Here is a 23,260-nt window from a genome sequence, read left to right as displayed (position 1 = left end):
TCTAAAATGGCCAAATATTTTCCTGGCCTGGCCCACGTCCTGGACTCCGGGGTATTTAGTAACGAATCGTTGCACGACTAAGTTCAGGACATCTGCCATGCACGTGCTGTGTGTAATTTTGCCCTGTTTCAGCAAGCTCAGCAGATTGGCACAGTTGTCGCACACTACTTTACCAACTGTCAAATTGAGTGGGGTTAGCCACTGATCGGCCTGTGACCGCATAGCTGAAAGCAGTGCAGGACCGGTGTGGCTCTTGGCTTCCAGACACAACAGCTGCAGCACAGCAACGTTTCACCCGTGACGTCAAATAGATTCTGGGGAGCTTTGGGGGCACAGCGGAAGAGGTGGTAGCAGTGGAAAAGGAGGAGTCAGCCGAGGAGGAGACGAAGGATGGAGTAGGAGAAGAGGCAGGCCTGCATGCAATCCTTGGCGGTAACACCAAATCCACACGGGAGCAAGGGGTTACATGCTTGATGGCCATCAGAAGGTTCACCCAGTGTGCAGTAAAAGTTATGAACCTTCCCTGTCTGGTCAGATGTATTTTGGCACCGACACTATGTGCCAGAGATATATTCACTTGCCGCTGAACGTGGCCATATTGCTCTGGGATGCCCTTCTGGGAGAAATATTTCCTTCCTGGGACCTTCCATTGTGGTCTGCCAATGGCCACAAATTTTCTAAAGGCCTCGGGGTCCACCAGTTTATATGGCAGTAGTTGGCGGGCAGAGCCCGTTTTAGACAGTGTGTGGCCCTGGGCAAAATTGAAAGTGGGGCCCCAAATCCTGAAATATTCGACCATAGGGGGCCTTGCACACGACCGTATGCCCTCCAAGACATACGGTCCGTGAGCGGGCCATATGTCCCGGAGCAGCATTGATAGTGTGCACGGGAGTACACAGCATCATAGATTACAATAATGCTATGCACGTCGGGCCGCCCACGGGGCTATTGTCCCGCACTCATATGATCTTATGACTGCTGGACAATAGCCCCGCGGGTGGCACAACATCATTGTAATCTATGATGCTGTGTACTCCCACGAGCGCGATCAATGCCACTCCGGGACATATGGCCCGCTCACGGACCGTATGTCTCAGAGGGAATACAGTCGTGTGCAAGAGGCCTAAGTCTGACAGGACTTTGTAGGCACGGACAGCGGTTGCAACCACAGAAACTGAGTGTAGAATGCCACATTATCTCTCTTTAGCCTTTCCACTGTAAGCTGCTGATCCTGCAGCCTCTTCGGGTATGTTCACACAGAGTATTTTCTGTGCTTAAAAAAACCTAATGCAGAATCTGCATCAGGTTTTTTTTTGGGTGTGTTTTTTTTTCTGATGCATTTTATTAACACAACTTTTAATGCAGTTTTGCTGTGGATTTTCATTCCTTCCTATTTTCAATGGGAGTTCTGGACATGGAACCCGCATGAAGAATGGCCAGGGCACTTATGTTTTTTCCATGGTGCAGTTTTTTACCACAAGTAAAAAAAAAAAGGGTTGTTTCATCCAGGCCCCTGAAGTGAAGGGAGAGCACAATGTGGATGCATGGCTCTGTAAATAGCTGATCACTGGCAATTCCATAGCAGTGAATGGAGATAATGCTGCACATGCACACTGTTATGGGGGATCTGTGGATGATACACTGTTATGGGGGATCTGTGGATGATACACTGTTATGGGGGATCTGTGGATGATACACTGTTATGGGGATCTGGCCATAATACTGCTGCAATGTGTGACTTGGCTCTACAGATGCCTTTATTAACAGCCCTGTTCTGCTCCCCGAAGACACTGCTAATTTGGATTCAGATGTGGACCTCAGATTCTTAATCTATACGCCAACGCCCCTGCCCCCATTAACAATGCAGACCACCTAAACAATGCCGTCTTCATTAGTTTCAAGGGGTTGTCCAGGGTTCAGAGTTGAACCGAACATATCCCCATCTTCACCCCTCTGGCCCCTATTATATGAGCATCTGAGCATTTCATGCTCCAATGCACTCCCTTGCCCTGTGCTAAATCATGCAGGGCAAGGGCTAGTTTGTTTACCTCTGCACACTGCTAGGCAGAGGCTTCCAACCAGCAGTGTGTTCAGTGACGTTACCGACTCTGATGGGCTGGCTTTAACGCTGCCCTAGCCACTTTACAGGCTAGGGCAGCGCTAAATAATAATAATAATATTTATTTATATAGTACCACCATATTCCGCAGCGCTTTACAAATAAAGCCCGCCCATCAGTGCCGGTGACGTCACTGGGCTCACTGCTGGACTCACAAGCACCACACGAGCACGCAGTTTGGTTGTACTGGAGTCCTATGGAGCCCACAGGACACAAGGAGCGCACACAGTGGGCACAGGTAGCTCCTATAGAGGGAACAAGGAGCTTACATAGGGGACATCGACAACACACACATCTCAAACAGGGAGCCCACATTGGGATCACAGGGGGCAGAGGGAGCTCACATATGGGGCACAGGGCACACGCAACTGACACAGGGGGCACAGGGAGCGCACACAAGAGGTAAAGGGAACGCACCCAGAGGAGGCACAGGGAGCGCACACGGGGAGCTCACACAGGAGGGGGGGCACAGGGAGCCCACCCAGAGGGGGCATAGGTGGCAATGGAAACTCACTGAGGGGGCACAGGGGAAACATGGAGCTCACAATGGGAACTCACAGGTCAGTGACCATCAGTATTTGAGGGCAGTGCAGGGCTGCTACAATGAGAGTGTGACCCCCAGCAGCCCTGCACCCCCACCTCTTCCACAGACAGTGCTGCGTGTTTTTGACTGGATGAACTTACCAGCTGGAGAGGGAGCAGGACACTTGCTTTAATAAGGTTGTCCTGGGAGCCACTGCAGTCCAGCAGCTGAGGTCAGAGTCTAGGGGTCGTCGGATGGAGCAGAAGGCCCAGTCATCCCAGTCTGGCTTGGGCCTTGCAGCCACGAGCAAGTACAGGCAAAGGATAGGGGCGCAGCTATGTTAGCTCTGCCCACAAAGAACTGTCCTGATGCCGGTGCTATGGCAGCAGGATTGTGAATAATGCTGTGCAGACGTCTGGTGATACAGGGAGATGGGGGTGGTGGTCCGGGGGCTGGACCCGCTGCAGCATGTTAGAGAGGCACCCAAAATAACGCAGTTGAATGCAAAAAAGGCTCCCACCGTCAGCACAACAAAGTATAAAAACTGCAGGGGACCCCTTTCAGCCCTGGGAAATTGGCCTGTTTGACGCCGCCCGACCCCTACCACCCCTGCGGAGCGGCCTGCCTCTTCCTCTGCCTGTCATTTTCAAAATGACGCTGTTCCTAAGTCCCTAGAGAAGAGCAGTATTTGTGGAAGCAGGTATATCACAGCCAATCAGTATTTTCTGTTATCAGGTATATCGAACCCCTTAATGAGTATGTTGTGGAAGCAGGTATATCAAACCCCTTAATCAGTATTTTGTGGAAGCAGGAATATATCTGAGCTCTCAATCAGTATTTTGTGGAAGCAGGTATATGAAACCCCTTAATCAGTATTTTGTGGAGGCAGGTATATCGAACCCCTTAATCAGTATTTTGTAGAATCAGGTGTATCGCAGCCCTCAATCAGTATTTTGTGGAAGCAGGTATATCAAACCCCTTAATCAGTATTTTGTGGAAGCAGGTATATCTCAGGCCTCAATCAATATTTGGTGGGAGCAGGTATATTGAACCCCTTAATCTGTATTTTGTGGAAGCAGGTATATCACAGCCCTCAATCAGTATTTTATGGAAGCAGGTATATCAAACCCCTTAATCAGTATTTTGTGGAAGCAGGTATATCGCAGACCTCAATCAATATTTGGTGGAAGCAGGTATATCGAACCCCTTAATCAGTATTTTGTGGAAGCAGCTATATCGCAGACCTCAATCAATATTTGGTGGAAGCAGGTATATCGAACCCCTTAATCAGTATTTTGTGAAAGTAGGTATATAACACCCCTCAATAAAAAATATTTTGCAACAGTTATATCACACCACCCTGTTTATTTGGGGCAACAGGTATATCACAGCCCTCAATCAGTATTTTGTGGAAGAAGGTATATAACACCCCTTAATCAGTATTTTGTGGAAGCAGGTATATCGCAGACCTCAATCAGTTTTTTGTGAAAGCTGGGTTATCAAACCCCCTAATCAGTATTTTGTGGAAGCAGGTATATCGCACCCCTCAATCAATATTTGGTGGAAGCAGGTATATCGAACCCCTTAATCAGTATTTTGTGAAAGTAGGTATATAACACCCCTCAATAAAAAAAAAAATTTGCAACAGTTATATCACCCTGTTTATTTGTGGCAACAGGTATATCACAGCCCTCAATCAGTATTTTGTGGAAGAAGGTATATCACACCCCCTCAAAATCAGTTTTTGGGGGGGCAACAGGTATATCACATCCGTTGCAAATAGTTGCTCCAATAGCGCTTGTCCCTCTATATAGCTGCGGTATCGCAATAGAACCGCACACAACTGCTGCACAATACAAATGCACTATATACTTTCTATGTTAGAAAGTATAATATAAAGCATATCACACCTATCAATAGCACACCTATATCAGTCATTAAAAGAACTTTTGTGGCCCTATTAGCTAGCGTTTGGTGTCCCTAACAGTCTGTCCCTGCTCCACAAAGCAACCTCTCCCTACACTGGCAAAACACAGAATGTAAAAGGGTTGCCAGATCGGGTTCTTTGATAGGGTGGGGGTGTGTCCATGTGCTGAAACATCTCAATTGGCTGTCCTGTCCCACCTGATAGATGTGTCATGGGTCAAAGTTCGGCGCAATGCAAAAGAATATGGCGCCAGCGGACATCGCCACAAAGTTTGCCGCAAACCAACTACCGGCGAACTGCAAGGCCATCTCTACTCACAATTACCCACTCAAACCCACTACTCTTTCTCGCATCCACAGGGCTATTTAAGAAGGTACCTGGAATCATCGTGGATGGAAGGTATGTGTCACGAGGTTCCTGGCCTCGGTGAAGTAAGAGACGGTATTTTATGTGTCAGCAGCAGCTATTGCTAATTGACACCTTGAGAGTTAGCATGGCTGTCATTGCTGATCCAGGACAGCTCTTTCTGGGAGTACTCCAAGTGCTGGGTGGGTGACTACTCCCCATGTTCCAGGCCCAGTTTTGCCAGGCATAAAAACCAGCCAGCACTGCCAGGTGTGGTGGATTTACCTCCCTCTGACAGTGGAGCTCAGGAGTCTGTGTGCTGTGAATTGAGGGCTGTGCTGGGATTTGTGGTTTGAGCCGGCTTGAGGACTCAGACCGCCTGTGGACTTGATGAGGCTGAACTGCTAACAGGGTGTGAATTAACACCCATGAGAAAAGGTGACTTTTTATTGTTTATGAACTTTCCTTATGTGTGAACAAACACCAAGCCACCTGCGTTTTGTGATACACCTTATCTGCATTTTGTTATACACCATTGTGTGAATAAACACTGCTGTTTGATTCAAGAACTGTGTACTTTGCTTCTATACTGCATCCGCTAGTCCTAACTACCAGAGTGAATCCCCACAGTTAATACACCAATATACGTAATTCTTCTTCTGAGGTAATGAAATCCTTTAGAATAGGGATGCCCAACCTGCAAAAAAATTAAGTTTTTAAAATGTAAAGATACAAGGACATACAAATACAATTAAAAAAAAATTACAGTTTGAAAATAAAAAAGGTATAAAAAACATAACTTAAGATACGAGTCGTAGAAATCTGGTTGCCTGGGGTAGCAGGATCATCAAACAAGTTGTCCCCCAAAGAAATGACAACTTGTTACAGTGACACCTACACCTTAGGAAGGTCTTTAGATTCCCCCCACTAAACCCCTTGCCTCCGATGTCAGGGGGATGCTAGTGTGTATACTAATGGCCTTTTATGACCAAATTCTAGGAGTTCAGTGTCTGTCTCTGAATCTGCCCACTAAAGTATATTTTCTTGTGGGCATCATAACGACTAAATACCATTCACCCAACCCATCATAATAATTCACACACACACACACACATATCAAACATGGATGTGTTAGAGACTATACAGGGTGCATTCTTTAATTACCACATCTTGTAGAGCCCTGATTGAGGTAACGTTAACATAGGTAATGCTGGTAGATCGCCCAATTCCAATTATCAACAGCACACAACAAAGTTATGGATTAAGTCCAGTATATATCTCTGATGAACCCAGAGGAAAAAAAGCGGACTGGTTTGAGAGCTGCACTTATACAAGCAGACAGACATTGCGAGTTTGTGAGCGTTCGCATGTTTGAGTTCAAGTGTGTTTGTATTAAGCGTGTGACTTTAGATTACATGACTTCAGATTCAGGGACTACAGTAAGTTAGATTGTTATCACTGCACTATATTGTATTTTTCCTCTTTCCTTGCGTAATCCCCATTTAGTATATCTTCCATTATTGACAACGCAGTCTAGTGCACATCTTGTCTAATGTATGCAGTCCTGGAACAGCCGTTTGAGGGTGCATATATTTGTTCAAAATGTGAGCAAATTGGAATCGCACATCGAGTATCTAACCGAGCGAGTTTCAACACTGAGAAATGTTGACAAATTGGAAAAGAGTTTGCTGCTCACTGAGCAAGCACTCTATGGGGCAGATGTTTGGGAGGGTGGTAGCAAGGAGGCTCAGGAAAGTGAGGTAGATAGCTGGGTAACCATTAGAAAGCGGGGTAGAGGGAAGAGTGCCAGAGAGGCTAGCCCTGATCTGACACACCCCAACAAATTTACAAGATGACAGGGATGTCAGTTCAGGGAGAGCACTGCTGCAGCCGGACACTTCATCTGCCAGTCAGGGGAATGTCAGCTCCAGTAAGCAGGGGACCAGGAGAGCAAGGCAGGCCAGACAGGTGCTGATAGTGGGAGACTTAATTATCAGGGGTACAGATAGGGCGATCTGTCACAAAGACCGGAATCGTTGAATGGAGTGTTGTCTTCCTGTCGCTAGAGTTCGACACATCGTGGATCGGGTTGACAGATTACTGGGAGGCGCTGGAGAAGATCCAGCAGTCATGAACCATATCAGAACCAATGACAAAGTTAGAGGTAGGTGGAGCATCCTTAAAAATGATTTTAGGGATTTAAGTCAAAAGCTTAGGGCAAGGACCTCAAAAGGTAGTGTTTTTTGAAATACTACCTGTACCACGAGCCACACAAGAAAGGCAGCAGGAGATTAGGGAGGTTAACAAGTGGCTCAACAACTGGTGTAGGAAGGAGGGGTTTGGGTTCCTGGAGAACTGGGCCGACTTCTCTGTCGGCTACAGGCTTTATCGTAGGGATAGGCTGCACCTCAGTGGGGAAGGGTCAGCTGTGTAGGGAGAGAATATGGCTAGAAGGTTGGAGGAGTGTTTAAATTAGGGACATGGAGGGGGGGGGGGGGAGGATAATTACGTTTCAGGATGGGAAGATAGTGCAGATAGAGACCGGGGGCGAGGTAATGGAACTGGGGGAGGAATGAAAGGAGGGACTATAATAATTCAGAAGGAAAGGCGTAGGTTAAAAAAATATACATAAACCTCTCAAATGTATGTATACTAATGCCAGAAGCATGACTAATAAAACTGGTGAACTGGAATTAGTGATGTGTGAGGAGGACTATGACATAGTGGGAATAACAGATATGGCTGGATGATAGCCGGATATTTTTTCAATGACGGGAGGATGGATTCTGAAGAACCTAGAGCGGGCCAGAGGGGTGAAAGGGGAGGGTTTTGATTTTAACAGCGCCATGGGGCATGGGCACTGGACACATAAAAGCCGCCCCCGGGCACCTTCAGAAGCTAATTAGCATATGGAATAAAAGCGTTTTTAAGAGAAAATAGGCGATGGACAGCAATATGAAAGGTAAGATTATAATATGGGGAATGTAATGGATATCATCATGTTTGTGGTGTATAATGGTCATTTTAGGTGAAAGAGTCCCTTTTATAAGGAACAAGAGAAAACCAATGTGGATAAATAGAAATGTAAAGAAAGCAATAAATGACAAAAAGAAAGCATTTAAATCACTAAAACAGGAGGGTAGCGAGGAAGCTTTGAAAAACTATAAGGAAAAAAATTGAATATGTAAAAAAACTAATAAAAGCAGCCAAACTAGAGACCGAGAGATTAATTGCGTAAGAGAGTAATACTAACCCTAAAATGTTCTTATATAAAATGGTAAAAAGTATAAATCTGCAGGTGTTGGCCCTCTACAGAGTAATGAGGGGGGAGTTGCAGAGAGCAATGAGGAGAAAGCAAAGCTATTAAATATTGTTTTTCTCCACTGTATTCACTAAGGAAAATAAACTGTCAGATGATATGCAGAATGTAAAAGTAAATTGAAAAGTGCCCTGTCTGACCCAGGAAGAAGTACAGCGGCGTCTAAAAAGGTTAAAATAGACAAAATCGCCAGGACCAGATGGCATACACCCCCGTATCTTAAGAGAATTAAGTAATGTCATAGCCAGACCCTTATTTCTGATATTTAAGGACTCTATACTGACAGGGAGTGTTCGACAGGATTGGCACATAGCAAATGTGGTGCCAATATTCAAAAAGGGTCCAAAAACAGAGCACGGAAACTATAGACCGGTAAGTTTAACATCTGTCGTGGGTAAACTGTTTAAAGGTTTTCTAAGAGATGCTATCTTTGAGTACCTAAATGAAAATAAGCAAATAACGCCATATCATCATGGCTTTATGAGGAATCTGTCATGTCAAACTAACAATCATTTTCTAGGAGGAGTTTTAGACTTGACAGCGGCCAGTCAATGGATGTAGTATATTTGGACTTCTCCAAAGCATTTGACTCTGTACCACATAAAAGGTTAGTATATAAAATGAGAATGCTTGGACTGGAAGAAAATGTCTGTATGTGGGTAAGTAACTGGCTCAGTGATGGAAAACAGAAGGTGGTTATTAATGGTACGCACTCAGATTGGGTCACTGTCACTAGTGGAGTACCTCAGGGGTCAGTGTTGGGCCCTATTCTTTTTAATATATTTATTAATGATCTTGTAGAAGGCTTGCACAGTAAAAACTTTTTTTTTTGCAGATGACCGTAAACTGTGTAAAGTAATTGACACGTAAGAGGACAGTATACTGCTACAGATGGATCTGGATAGATTGGAGGCTTGGGCAGAGAAGTGGAAGATGAGGTTTAACACTGACTAATGTAAGGTTATGCACATGGGAAGGAATAATGCAAGTCACCAGTACATACTAAAATGGTAAAACACTGGGTAACACTGACATAGAAAAGGACCTAGGAATTTTGGTGAACAGCAAACTAAGCTGTAGAAACCAGTGTCATGCATCTGCTGCCAAGGCCAATAAGATAATTGGTTGCATCAAAAGGGGTATAGATGCCCGTGATGAGAACATAGTGCTACCACTCTACAAATTATTAGTCAGACCACACATGGAGTACTGTGTACAGTTCTGGGCTCCTGTGAACAAGGCAGACATAGCAGAGCTGGAGAGGGTTTCCCTTAAAGGGCTTCTGTCAGCCCACTAAACAGTTTTTTTTTTTTTTTTGGGGGGTTAATAATAATCCCTACAGTGCGAGCTCCCTATACATAAGCTAAACTCTGTCGGCCGCTCCATCCTCAATGCGCCTGCGCCGATGACGTCACATCTACACCTGGCGCAGACGCATTGATATTTTGAATTCAAACAGGGCCAGCAGAGAACGATCCCGTTCCCTGGCCCTGTCACTCACACAGCGGAGGGGGCGTCATTATGAGAGGAGGATGCGGCTGCTACCAGCAAGTAGCCGCCCTACTTGCTGGTAGCAAGGTAATTTACATATTATAAAAATTGCTTTTTAACAAAATATACTGAACAAAAATGAATATTTAGCTTATGTATAGGGAGCTCGCAGTGTAGGGATTATTATTAACCAAAAAAAAAAAACGGTTTAGTGGGCTGACAGAAGCCCTTTAAGTTGGGAAAATTGCCTTCCTCTGGATAAACTTTTGCAGGATAACAGGCTAAACTGGATGGACAGATGTCTTTTTTTCAGCCTTATAAACTATGTTAATATTCATCTGTATGGTTTTTGATACATGACCCCTTCTGCAGGTCATGGTATAGTCTACCTGACCTCTCAATTGGCTCCACCAGGTCTAGGGGCTCTGAGGACATCTCAGATGCTAAGAAAGGGTTTATGGGTAATATATTTTCTGAGTGAAGTTGTTCTGCTCTCCTGGTTTTGTTTATACAGATCTTGTGTTCTGGTTTTAGGAATAAGGGCTCTTTCACACCTGCGTTATTGTCTTCCGGCATAGAGTTCCGTCGTCGGGGCTCTATGCCGGAAGAATCCTGATCAGTTTTATCCTAATACATTCTGAATGGAGTGAAATCCGTATAGGATGCATCAGGATGTCTTCAGTTCCGGAACGGAACGTTTTTTGGCCGGAGAAAATACCGCAGCATGCTGCGCTTTTTGCTCCGGCCAAAAAAACTGAAGACTTGCCGCAAGGCCGGATCCGGAATGAATGCCCATTGAAAGGCCTTAAGCTGACGTTTAGCTTTTTTAGAGTGGTTACCATGGCTGCCGGGACGCTAAAGTCCTGGCAGCCATGGTAAAGTGTAGTGGGGAGCGGGGGAGCAGCATACTTACTGTCCGTGCGGCTCCCGGGGCGGTCCAGAGTGACGTCAGGGCGCCCCAGGCGCATGGATGACATGATCGCATGGCACGTCATCCATGCGCATGGGGCGCTCTGACGTCACTCTGGAGCGCCCCAGGAGCCGCACGGATGGTAAGTATACCGCTCCCCCGCTCCCCGCTCCTACTATGGCAACCAGGACTTTAATAGCGTCCTGGGTGCCATAGTAACACTGAAAGCATTTTGAAGACGGATCCGTCTTCAAATGCTTTCAGTACACTTGCGTTTTTCCGGATCCGGCGTGTAATTCCGGCAAGTGGAGTACACGCCGGATCCGGACAAAGCAAGTGTGAAAGAGGCCTTAGACTTTGATAATTTTATGGCCAGCCACAAGAATGTCAGGGGGGCATCTACTACTCGGCTATCTACAAATTATTTTTATATCTATACATCTACACTAAGGATAGGTCATTAGTGTCCGATCAGTGAAGGTCAGACATCCTGCACCTCCATGATAGCTCATCTGCGCAACCTTCAGCACTGGAACTAGCATTTTGTATGCAACAATAAGCATTGTGAACGGGGCTGTGCTTCCTGTTCCATTCAAAGTGTTAGTTCCAGCGCCAAAGGCTATGGGGAACAGCTGATCGGTGGTGGTGCAGGGTAGTAGACTCTAACCAATCAGATATTAATATCCAATCCTGAAGAGGTCATCAACATCAGGAGCCAGAAAATGCCCCACATTTACAGACAAAAATATTATTGCCGCTTTTTAGGAGATATGTCTTTATACTGTACTATACGTTGGCAATACACATGAGCCACAGTAGCTGTCTGCTGAACAAGCTTTTAGCCATCAGTTCTCTCTTCCAATACATATACGCATGTTTTGTGAACAGAAGAGGGAAGAACGTCACTTACAGACACCTCCGGTGGACAGATTATCACCCTGAGAACAGAAGAATTGAGCATGTTGAAATCTAATATGCCCAATCCTTAAATTTTCTAACAACGGGACGTCCTCTTACTGTACACATTAGATGGTAGATCCCATCAAAATTATTGCATCCAATGTATATTGCCAGATTTACTTAACCCCTTAGTGAATGCCAATACGCCTTTTTACAGCAGTTGCTAAAGGTCCTTTTTACAGCGGCCTAGTCTCTCATGACAGTCGGGCTCCTGCTCTAACACAGAAGTGCCACAGCATCTAAGTGGTTTAGAGGGAGGGGTTTCCCTAGCTCAGGCATCAGCATCGCTGCAAACAAGATCGTAGGGTGCCGATGTCTTAGTATGGCAGATAGGTGCCTAGTAAAGGTTCACAAGTCTACCTGCACGGTATGCCACCCACAGTATATCACACTGTACTGCATAAGCAGTACAGTGCATTATAGAAGCAATCAGAAGATCGCCTGTCAATTTCCACTCCAAAAACGGAATAAAAAGTGATAAAAAAATGTTATGTACCCGAAAATGGTAACAATAAAAACTATGTCGTCTTGCAAAAAATCAAGTCCTCACACAGCACAGTAACAAGAGGAAAAAACAAGATTTTTGTGAACTCACCTGTAAAATCTCTTTCTCGCTTAGTTCATTGGGGGACACAGGAGGCGACACTAGGCTAAAAAGTGTTAGCTCCTCCTCTGCTGGCTATACCCCCTCCAGCCAGGAGAGAGCATATCAGTTTGTGCCCAAGCAGTAGGAGTAGGAGAAAAAAAAGATAAACCTAAAAGCAACCAGAAAACCAGCAATGTCGAAGAGCCGAACCGAACCGAGGACCCCACCGGCCAACAAACCGATAACAGCTGCTATCATAATGGAGAATAATGGGTGGGTGCTGTGTCCCCCAATGAATTAAGCGAGAAAGATTTTACAGGCGAGTTCACAAAAATCTTGTTTTCTCGCTCGTATCATTGTGGGACACAGGACAGTGGGACGTTCCAAAGCAGTCCACGGGGCGGGGGGAAAAAATAACACATCCCCCTAAAACTGCCTCGTGGAAGTTCAAGACACCGCTGTCTGCAAGACTTTGCGACCCAGCGTAGCGTCCACTGATGCAAAAGTATGCACCTGGTAAAACTCTGAACGTGTGCAAGGATGACCACGTCGATGCCTTGCACAGCTGATCGAGTGGGCTGTAATACCGAGGGGCGGTGCCTTGCCCCGAGAGTGGTATGCCTCAGCAATTGCCAAACGGATCCACCTGGCAATCGTCACCTTGGAGGGTTCCTTACAAGACAGCGCTGCCAACTCAGCGACGCGCCTGATGGAAGTGATGGATACCAGGATGGCCACCTTCCAAGAGAGAATACGGAGGGGAACCATGTCTAAAGGCTCAAATTCAGCCGACTGGAGGGAACCCAGCACCAGGTTCAAGTCCCAAGAAGGCAAGGGGGACGATAAGGAGGGACGGTGTGGGCCATCCCTTCCAGGAATGTCTAAACCGGAGCCTGTAGAGCCAGAGGGCGCTGGAAAAAAATTTAAAGCGCTGATATCTGCCCCTTCGGGTCCAATGTAGAAGGGACAGGTGAATGACCCAGAGCTCCAGTATGTTGATGGGTAGCTTGGACTCCGACCATACACTCTGGACGGTCCTGGGCGGGAAGACTCCGCCCCAACCTTGGAGACTGGCGTGGGTGGTGATGAGCGCCCATGAGATCAGGAGAAAGGATTTCCCCGACTCCAGGGTTGGGGTCGAAAGCCACCACCTGAGTGCCGACCGTACCTTTGGGGGTAGGGGGATGTGAAGGTCCAGGAAATACGGCGACTTGTCAAGATTGTCCGCTGAAGTGAACGGGTGTGAAATTGAGCAAACTGAGTCGCTTCAAAACAAGCAACCATTGCCCCCAAGACTTTCATGCAGAACCGAATGGAAGGGTCCCTGCACTGGTGGAGAAGACGGATTGACCGATGAAGAGCCAGCCGCTTGTCCAGAGGGAGGCGCACCATCGCCGCGGCTGTGTCGAGGATCATACCTAAAAAAAGTGATCCGTCTCGCAGGACAGAGTAAAGACTTTTGGAAGTTCACCAACCACCTGAACCGCGCCTTCCTTCGTATTCAGAGTGATACGCAGGCTGTCCTCGTTCTGTCCAAAGGTCGCTGCTTTGATTAGGATGTTGTCCAGATAGGGTATCAGGGGGATGACCCTGGTTCGAAGAAGCGCAATGAGAGGAGCGAGTACCTTTGTAAAAACTTGCGGTGCCGGCGCCAGGCCAAAGAGAAGGGCGGCAAACTGATAGTGGTGGTGCTCTACTGCAAAGCGGAGGAACTGTTGATGTGCTGGAGCAATTGGGAGAGAAATTTGCCTCGGTCCAGTGAAGCAATTAGGGAGCGAAGGGACTCCATTCTGAAGTGCTGAACCCGGAGGAACTAGAGGTCCAGAACCTGGCGAACTGATCCTTCCTTTTTGGGGACAACAAATAGGTTGGAATAGAAACCCGTGAATTGCTCCGCCAGAGGAACCGTGGAAATCACACCTCGCATGAGGAGGGACTGGATCACCTGGAAAAAGACTGCCGTCCGACCTGGATCCCTGGGTTGTTGGGAGGAGAGGAAACTGTGCAGAGGAGGGGACGCAAACTCGATCTTGTAACCCGAGGGGTTACAATTTCGAGCGCCCACACGTCGGAGATGTGGGCCCGCCACACTTCCTGAAAAAGGAGTAGGCTACCCCCCACCCGAGAAGAATGGCTTTTTCCGCTGGAGGATCTGGGGGGAGCTGCTGCTGCCTGACATGTGACGGAGAAGCGACGAAAATACTGCGCCTGGGCATTTGTCCGCTTAGCGCAAAACGTTCGCCTAGATTTGCCCTGTGGAAGGTGGGTACTCTTACCGCCCGTAGCCTGGGAGATAATTTCATCTAACCGGGCCCCAAACAACCAGGAGCCGGCAAACTGAAGACTGGTAAGGGAACGCTTTGACGAGGCGTCCGCTGCCCAAACTTTCAGCCAGAGCTCGCGTCTCAAGGGAACCACGAGAGCCGATGAGGGGGTGACAAGAGAGCCTGCATCTAAGGATGCTTCGCAGAGGTACTTCCCCGACTGTGAGATCTGCAGAGCCAAGGACTGGAGCTCAGCAAGTGGAATATCCGCCGCCAAATCCTGGATTAACCGGAGTGCCCACTCCAAGACCGCCTTAGCCACCCAAGTGAAGGCGAAAAATGGGTCGGAGCGCTGCGCCACTAGCCACGAAGATGGACTTTGCCCAAGACTCCTGAAAGGTGTCACGGATAGCCGAAACTAAGCTGTTCACCATGAAAGCAACCTTGGAAGATTGTTCTGGATCCATATCAGAGTCACCAATCTCCCCATCTGACAAAACTTCCCCTGGTAGGGAGGACGTGACCCATGGGGGGGGGGGGGGATGCTGAGGCGTCAGAGGAGGATTGACATCCTGCTCTGGGCTGTTTGTGTGAAGGTCTCCCCCTAAGGCGCTCTGTAGAGGAGGGAGCGGACTGTGCAGGTGGGGATTTATCAACCAAGCGACCCATGAGAGTGAGGGTGGATTGGGATATCTTAGAGAGGTCTTACACTGCCTGGGATAAGGCATTGGCCCAGTCCGGTTCCGCCCGGTCAGGGTGGTCATGCGTCTGTGTGGTTTGAGGGGGCAGACCCTGTGCGGGCTCACGAGGGAACTTAATCTTGCATTTCAGACAGGCATAATAAGTGGCGGCCATTGGTATACGGGGGTCACTAGTGGGATCTGACATGGCTGTATGCTAGTGTTCTCACTGCTGGAAAGGGGGGTGAACCGTCCTACCAGCCTGCAGGGGACCCAGGTCCTGTGTTCCCAGAGGAAAGACGCTACCGGCTGAAGCTGGATCTAACTGGGTAGCTGCGGTCCTGCAGAGTGCTCAGAGACGCGGCAGGAATCTTATCCCCGCCCATTCGCGTCACAGTGGGAGGTGCAAGTTACGGCCTACCCACCCTAGAAGCATGGGCCTAAATTTGCTATATGCGGCCGACCGGAAGACAAAATGGAGAGGGAAGGGGGAGGAGGGAAGGGGAAGGGGGGGAATAGGGAAGGGGGGGAATAGGGAAGGGGGGAATGGAGGGTGCAGATAATACTCACCTAATCCCGAGTACTCACCCCATCATCATCCTCTTCTCTTCATCCCTCCTCAGAGTCCAGCTGGGTCACTTGTTCAGCAGCTGGCACCCGAAGTGGCAGGAGACTGGAATGGCGGGGGGGGGGGGGGTCCCGCCGGGACCAGGTGACCCTTAGGATGGCGGGAAGCAGGAGAGCTGAGCTGCCATGGTCCATCTTTTCTTCTTAGGGGAGGTCTAGCAGTGAGGGACTCAGACACCGGCCTTGCTCCCGGGGTAGACAGAGAAGCAGGCGCCTCTGTTTCCCCTACCTAAAAGGAAAAAATTAAAAATAACGAAAATAAGCCGCCCTGCAAGCAGGGAGGTCTGCCTCCTACGACACTAAGCTTAAAACTGATATGCTCTCTGCTGGCTAGAGGGGGTATAGCCGGCAGAGGAGGAGCTAGTTTTTAGCCTAGTGTCGCCTCCTAGTGGCAGCAGCAGCTCTACCCACGGTCCTGTGTCCCCCAATGATACGAGCAAGAAAAATGTAAAAACTTTTTTAATTTTTATTTTTTTTAAGAAAAGGGTTTTTATCGTGCAATTGGAGTAAACTAAAAATTTATATATATATATATACACACACACATACATACATATATATACATATATATACATAGATATATACAGGTCCTTCTCAAATAATTAGCATATTGTGATAAAGTTCATTATTTTCTGTAATGTACTGATAAACATTAGACTTTCATATATTTTAGATTCATTACACACCAACTGAAGTAGTTCAAGCCTTTTATTGTTTTAATATTGATGATTTTGGCATACAGCTCATGAAAACCCAAATTTCCTATCTCAAAAAATTTGCATATTTCATCCGACCAATAAAAGAAAAGTGTTTTTAATACAAAAAAAGTCAACCTTCAAATAATTATGTTCAGTTATGCACTCAATACTTGGTCGGGAATCCTTTTGCAGAAATGACTGCTTCAATGCGGCGTGGCATGGAGGCAATCAGCCTGTGGCACTGCTGAGGTGTTATGGAGGCCCAGGATGCTTCGATAGCGGCTCATCCAGAGTGTTGGGTCTTGCGTCTCTCAACTTTCTCTTCCCAATATCCCACAGATTCTCTATGGGGTTCAGGTCAGGAGAGTTGGCAGGCCAATTGAGCACAGTAATACCATGGTCAGTAAACCATTTACCAGTGGTTTTGGCACTGTGAGCAGGTGCCAGGTCGTGCTGAAAAATGAAATCTTCATCTCCATAAAGCTTTTCAGCAGATGGAAGCATGAAGTGCTCCAAAATCTCCTGATAGCTAGCTGCATTGACCCTGCCCTTGATAAAACACAGTGGACCAACACCAGCAGCTGACATGGCACCCTAGACCATCACTGACTGTGGGTACTTGACACTGGACTTCAGGCATTTTGGCATTTCCCTCTCCCCAGTCTTCCTCCAGACTCTGGCACCTTGATTTCCGAATGACATGCAACAGTCCAGTGCTGCTTCTCTGTAGCCCAGGTCAGGCGCTTCTGCCGCTGTTTCTGGTTCAAAAGTGGCTTGACCTGGGAAATGCGGCACCTGTAGCCCATTTCCTGCACACGCCTGTACACGGTGGCTCTGGATGTTTCTACTCCAGACTCAGTCCACTGCTTCCGCAGGTCCCCCAAGGTCTGGAATCGGTCCTTCTCCACAATCTTCCTCAGGGTCCTGTCACCTCTTCTCATTGTGCAGCGTTTTCTGCCACACTTTTTCCTTCCCACAGACTTCCCACTGAGGTGCCTTGATACAGCACTCTGGGAACAGCCTATTCGTTCAGAAATTTCTTTCTGTGTCTTATCCTCTTGTTCGAGGGTGTCAATGATGGCCTTCTGGACAGCAGTCAGGTCGGCAGTCTTACCCATGATTGCGGTTTTGAGTAATGAACCAGGCTGGGAGTTTTTAAAAGCCTCAGGAATCTTTTGCAGGTGTTTAGAGTTAATTAGTTGATTCAGATGATTAGGTTAATAGCTCGTTTAGAGAACCTTTTCATGATATGCTAATTTTTTGAGATAGGAAATTTGGGTTTTCATGAGCTGTATGCCAAAATCATCAATATTAAAACAATAAAAGGCTTGAACTACTTCAGTTGGTGAGTAATGAATCTAAAATATATGAAAGTCTAATGTTTATCAGTACATTACAGAAAATAATGAACTTTATCACAATATGCTAATTTTTTGAGAAGGACCTGTATATAGAGATATATATATATATATATATATATATATATATATATATATATATAGATATATATATATATATATAGATATATATATATATATATATATATATAGATAGAGATAGAGATATATAATATATATATATAGTATTGCTGTAATGGTACTGACCCAAACAATAAAGTTATCTTATTATTTATGCAAAAAAAGTTAATAAAAAAGTTAAATCAGTAAGTTATGTGTATCCCAAAATGGTGCCATTAAAAACTATAACTACAACAACAACAAAAAAAAAAAAAAAAAAAAAAAAAAAAAAAAAAAAAGGTTATAGCTCTTTAAATGCTACAAGGAAAAAAAATAGCTTGGTTGCTAAAGGCACAAAACAGGCTGCTCACTAAGGGGTTAAAGAGGACCTGTCACCTCTCCTAATTTGTCTTGCATTCCATATGCAATAACAATTCTGGAACGTTTTTTATGACTACATGTTGTGACATTCCTCTATTATTCCTACTAGATGTTTATGAATAAATGTACAACTGGGTGCTACCAGTTGAGGTTGTGTCGTTTCACAGTCTAGAAGCACAGACAATAGAAGCACTGATTGGACAGTGGCATCCACGTGCTGTCCTCAGCCGCGTGTCTGTTCTGCAAATGATAGGATATGTTCTATTATTTTCCAAACAGCGGAGAAGAAGAGTAATTTCTAGTAAGAAGAGTGAGAAAAATGCAGACTGCACACGGAAGGTGTCCGCAGTTTGCTGCTCCATGGTTTTCTGCCTAATAGAGGAATCACATTACACAGAGTGATAAGAATGGCAGCTCCAGAATTGTCATTTCATGTGGAATACAATTATTTACACGTCAGGAGAGAAGTATTGCGGGCACAAAATGAATGCTAAAATGTGGCCGAAACAGACTTCATCCTGCACCAAATTGCAATGGTCAGTCACACAAGAAGGCCCAGCTGACTAAACTCAAGGGTGGTATTGCTGCCTTTGAGGACTGGAGGTTGTAATCTCTGTTCTCACCTCGTATATTTTGCACAGTGTCTCCAAGAATTCTCTCACATGAGGTCGTAGCTTTAGATACACCTGAAATATAAGATTTTAGAATTGTACAAAATCTTCTGCATACTGTACCCAAAGTAAAACTGGCATAACCAATGCAAACTTTATACTGCAACCTGTTCACGCAGACCTCAGCTGTAGATAATCTTGGGGTTGCACTACCAGTAATCAGTTTATTAATACTTTAGATTATTTTAAGAAATTAAAAGGAAACCTAACACCATGAAAATGCAATTCAAGCTACAGGCAGCATGTTATGGAACAGAAGTAGCTGAGCAAATTGATATAGATTTATGGGAAAAGATTCAGTATAACCTGTAACTTATTCATTACATTCCTAAAACAATTCATTGCAAAATCTATATTACAAAGAGTATCATGACCGCAAACAAGCAAACTGTCCTACCTTGTAATATGTATCCTGAAAGGGCGTAAAAAATGTGAATTCTGCATCAGGTTGTGGAACTAGTGAGCTCTCAACCAGGACTTCTTCCTGCAGTAAACAGTGGATATACTTTAGCAGCTAAAACAACAATCCTGACACACAATGTCAATAATTAGACAAAAGCACATATAAGCTAATATTAGCACACCTAAATCCAGCTTTGCAGAGAACCTGTAACCTCTCCCGACGTGTCTGTTTTAGTAACTACTAGCATTCTCCATGTAATAATAGTTCTGGAGCATCTATTCTCGTGACTACTTTGTGCTATTCGTTTAATATTCCTGCTACAAGTTATGAATCGGAACTATTGTTGATCAAGGATGCTCAACTACGCAGCCAATAAATGTGCAGTTATGTACTGCCCTCACTGTAATGCTGTAGCCATGTTGGTTACTAGCATTACAGTGACTGGCTGGCCGGAACGCATCATCGGGTGCTATATAGCACCTGATGACGCGTGTTCGGCTCAGTCTTAGTCAGGGAGAGCTGTGCTAAGGAAGGGACAGACAGTGTAGGGAATAATATAGGAATATTGTGTGTGGCAGCAGCAATATACACTCACCTAAAGAATTATTAGGAACACCTGTTCTATTTCTCATTAATGCGATTATCTAGTCAACCAATCACATGGCAGTTGCTTCAATGCATGTAGGGTTGTGGTCCTGGTCAAGACAATCTCCTGAACTCCAAACTGAATGTCAGAATGGGAAAGAAAGGTGATTTAAGCAATTTTGAGCGTGGCATGGTTGTTGGTGCCAGACGGGCCGGTCTGAATATTTCACAATCTGCTCAGTTACTGGGATTTTCACGCACAACCATTTCTAGGGTTTACAAAGAATGGTGTGAAAAGGGAAAAACATCCAGTATGCGGCAGTCCTGTGGGCGAAAATGCCTTGTTGATGCTAGAGGTCAGAGGAGAATGGGCCGACTGATTCAAGCTGATAGAAGAGCAACGTTGACTGGAATAACCACTCGTTACAACCGAGGTATGCAGCAAAGCATTTGTGAAGCCACAACACGTACAACCTTGAGGCGGATAGGCTACAACAGCAGAAGACCCCGCCGGGTACCACTCATCTCCTCTACAGATAGGAAAAAGAGGCTACAATTTGCACAAGCTCACCAAAATTGGACTGTTGAAGACTGGAAAAATGTTGCCTGGTCTGATGAGTCTCGATTTCTGTTGAGACATTCAAATGGTAGAGTCCGAATTTTGCATAAACAGAATGAGAACATGTATCCATCATGCCTTACCACTGTGCAGGCTGGTGGTGGTGGTGTAATGGTGTGGGGGATGTTTTCTGGGCACACTTTAGGCCCCTTAGTGCCAATTGGCCATCGTTTAAATGCCACAGGCTACCTGAGCATTGCTTCTGACCATGTCCATCCCTTCATGACCACCATGTACCCATCCTCTGATGGCTACTTCCAGCAGGATAATGCACCATGTCACAAAGCTCGAATCATTTCAAATTGGTTTCTTGAACATGAGAATGAGTTCACTGTACTAAAATGGCCCCCACAGTCACCAGATCTCAACCCAATAGAGCATCTTTGGGATGTGGTGGAATGGGAGCTTCGTGCCCTGGATGTGCATCCCTCAAATCTCCATCAACTGCAAGATGCTATCCTATCAATATGGGCCAACATTTCTAAAGAATGCCATCAGCACCTTGTTGAATCAATGCTACGTAGAATTAAGGCAGTTCTGAAGGCAAAAGGGGGTCCAACACCATATTAGTATGGTGTTCCTAATAATTCTTTAAGTGAGTGTATATTTTAAGCGCAACCTGCGCTAAATTGCTAAAACTACAGACCCAAAATTCCTTCTAAGGACTATTGTATGTGGCAGCAATATCTATTTTCAGCTCATCCTGTGCTAAATAGTGTACAATAGTTAGGCCGCTGCAGACAGCAACATTAGCTGCGCCACATCTCTTGTGTAACGTGTGCGCATCCCAAAAATATCTGACATCCAGGGTACTTTTTCTGTAGACTGTGTCCGCTGCGGACAGTCACATTGCACTGGAGATGTGGCGTAGCTAAATTGTGTGCATCCAAAAAATATCTGTGACATCCAGTGTACTTTTTCCGTAGACAGTGTCTGCTGTGGTCAGTGACATTAGCTGCGCCACATCTGCAGTGTAACGTGTGTGCTGAAAAAAAAAAAAATGTATCTGTGACCTACAGTGTACTTTTTTGCCTAGACGCTGCGGACAATGACATTACCAGTGGTACCTCTCCTGTGTAACATTTCTTCATCCCAAATACCTGTGATATTCCCTGTAATTTCTTTATTAGCCGCTGGTGAAAGCATTGACATTATCTGCGGTATTTCTCCTGTGTAACGTTTCCACATCCCAAATACCTTTTAAAATTTGTCTGCACATACACTTCCAAATCCTGCACTACTCTACGTGTGACATTTAATATGAAGAAGGCGAGCAGTAAGGGACAGGGCAGTGGCCGTGATGCTGATGGTGCACGCAGAGGCCGTGGCCCTGGGCGCGGTAAAACTGTGCCTGCTGCCAGAGCACAAGAAAAACAATCATCCACAATACCTAGCTTCATCTCCCAGTTTGCAGGGCGGCGCAGGACACCACTCTTGAAGTCAGACCAGTGCGACCAGGTGGTCGGTTGGATTGCAGCAGATAATGCTTCCAGTCGCTTAAGCACCACCCTGTCTTCCACCAAGTCCAGTCTCAGTAGCCAAGAGTCTGCTCAACACAATCCTCACCCTGATCCTCCCTTCCTCCCACCATGGAGAGTCTGGGCAAACAAGTGATCCCACACTCAGATATTACGAGGAGCTCTTTTCAGCGCCATTCCTTGATTTGACCCTCTTGCCAAGCATGCTTGAAAAGGGACAGATCTTGTGCCCCGATTCCCAAACTCTTGAGCATCCACAGTCACAAGAAGATGACGGTGGGGAACAGCAATTACTGTTTAATGAGGTGAATAATGATGAGCCATAGTTGCCAATAAGTCAACGGTAATTACTGCCTCAAGAGGTTGATAAAGAGGATGAGACACTGTTGTCAATCACTGAGGTTGTGGTTAGGTCAACAAGTCAGGAGGATGAGCATAGTGAGTTTGCAACCTGTGCCGTACCAAAATGAGCCGGGGCGTGAACACTAGCAACCACAACACCACCAGCATGATCCGCCACATGGCATCCAAGCCCTGTAATAAGTGGGCCGAATGCCTGGGTCCACAATCTGTGTCTGAATGTCACACCACTGCCTCCTCTTCCCCTTTGTTACGTGCTGGCCAATCCCCTGTTGAAGGCGCAGGCCCGGATGCCTCCCGCCCTGCACATGGACCTTCGCAAGCACCATCAGCGACCACATCCACTTCCGTGTCCCAGCGCAGCGTACAAAGCATTTGAACGCAAGCACAAATACCCAGCCACCCACCCACAGGCCATAGCACTAAATGCGCAACTTTCCAAATTACTGGCGCTGGAAATGTTGCCATTTAGGCTTGTGGACACTGAGGCCTTCTGCAGCCTGATTTCGGCGGCCGTCCCGCGTTACGCAGTCCCCAGCCGCAACTATTTTTCAAGGTCTGCCGTGCCCTCCTTACACCAACATGTGTACTGTAACATCACACGTGCCCTGACCAACGCAGTTACTGGGAAGGTCCACTTAACCATGGACACATGGACAAGTGCATTCAGCCAGGTACACTACATTCCCCTGACGGAACCCTGGGTGAACGTTGTGGAGGCCGGGAGAGAGTTGTACCCTGGGATGGCACAGGTGCTACCGACGCCAAGGATTGCGGGCCCTATGTCGATCAGGCTTTCCGCCACCACCTATGTTAGTGGCTCCAACCCCCACTTCTCCTCCTCCACCTCCAAATTA

Source organism: Bufo gargarizans, chromosome 1 (assembly GCF_014858855.1).
Source record: "Bufo gargarizans isolate SCDJY-AF-19 chromosome 1, ASM1485885v1, whole genome shotgun sequence".
Taxonomy (NCBI): domain Eukaryota; kingdom Metazoa; phylum Chordata; class Amphibia; order Anura; family Bufonidae; genus Bufo; species Bufo gargarizans.
This window is presented reverse-complemented; position numbering follows the sequence as displayed.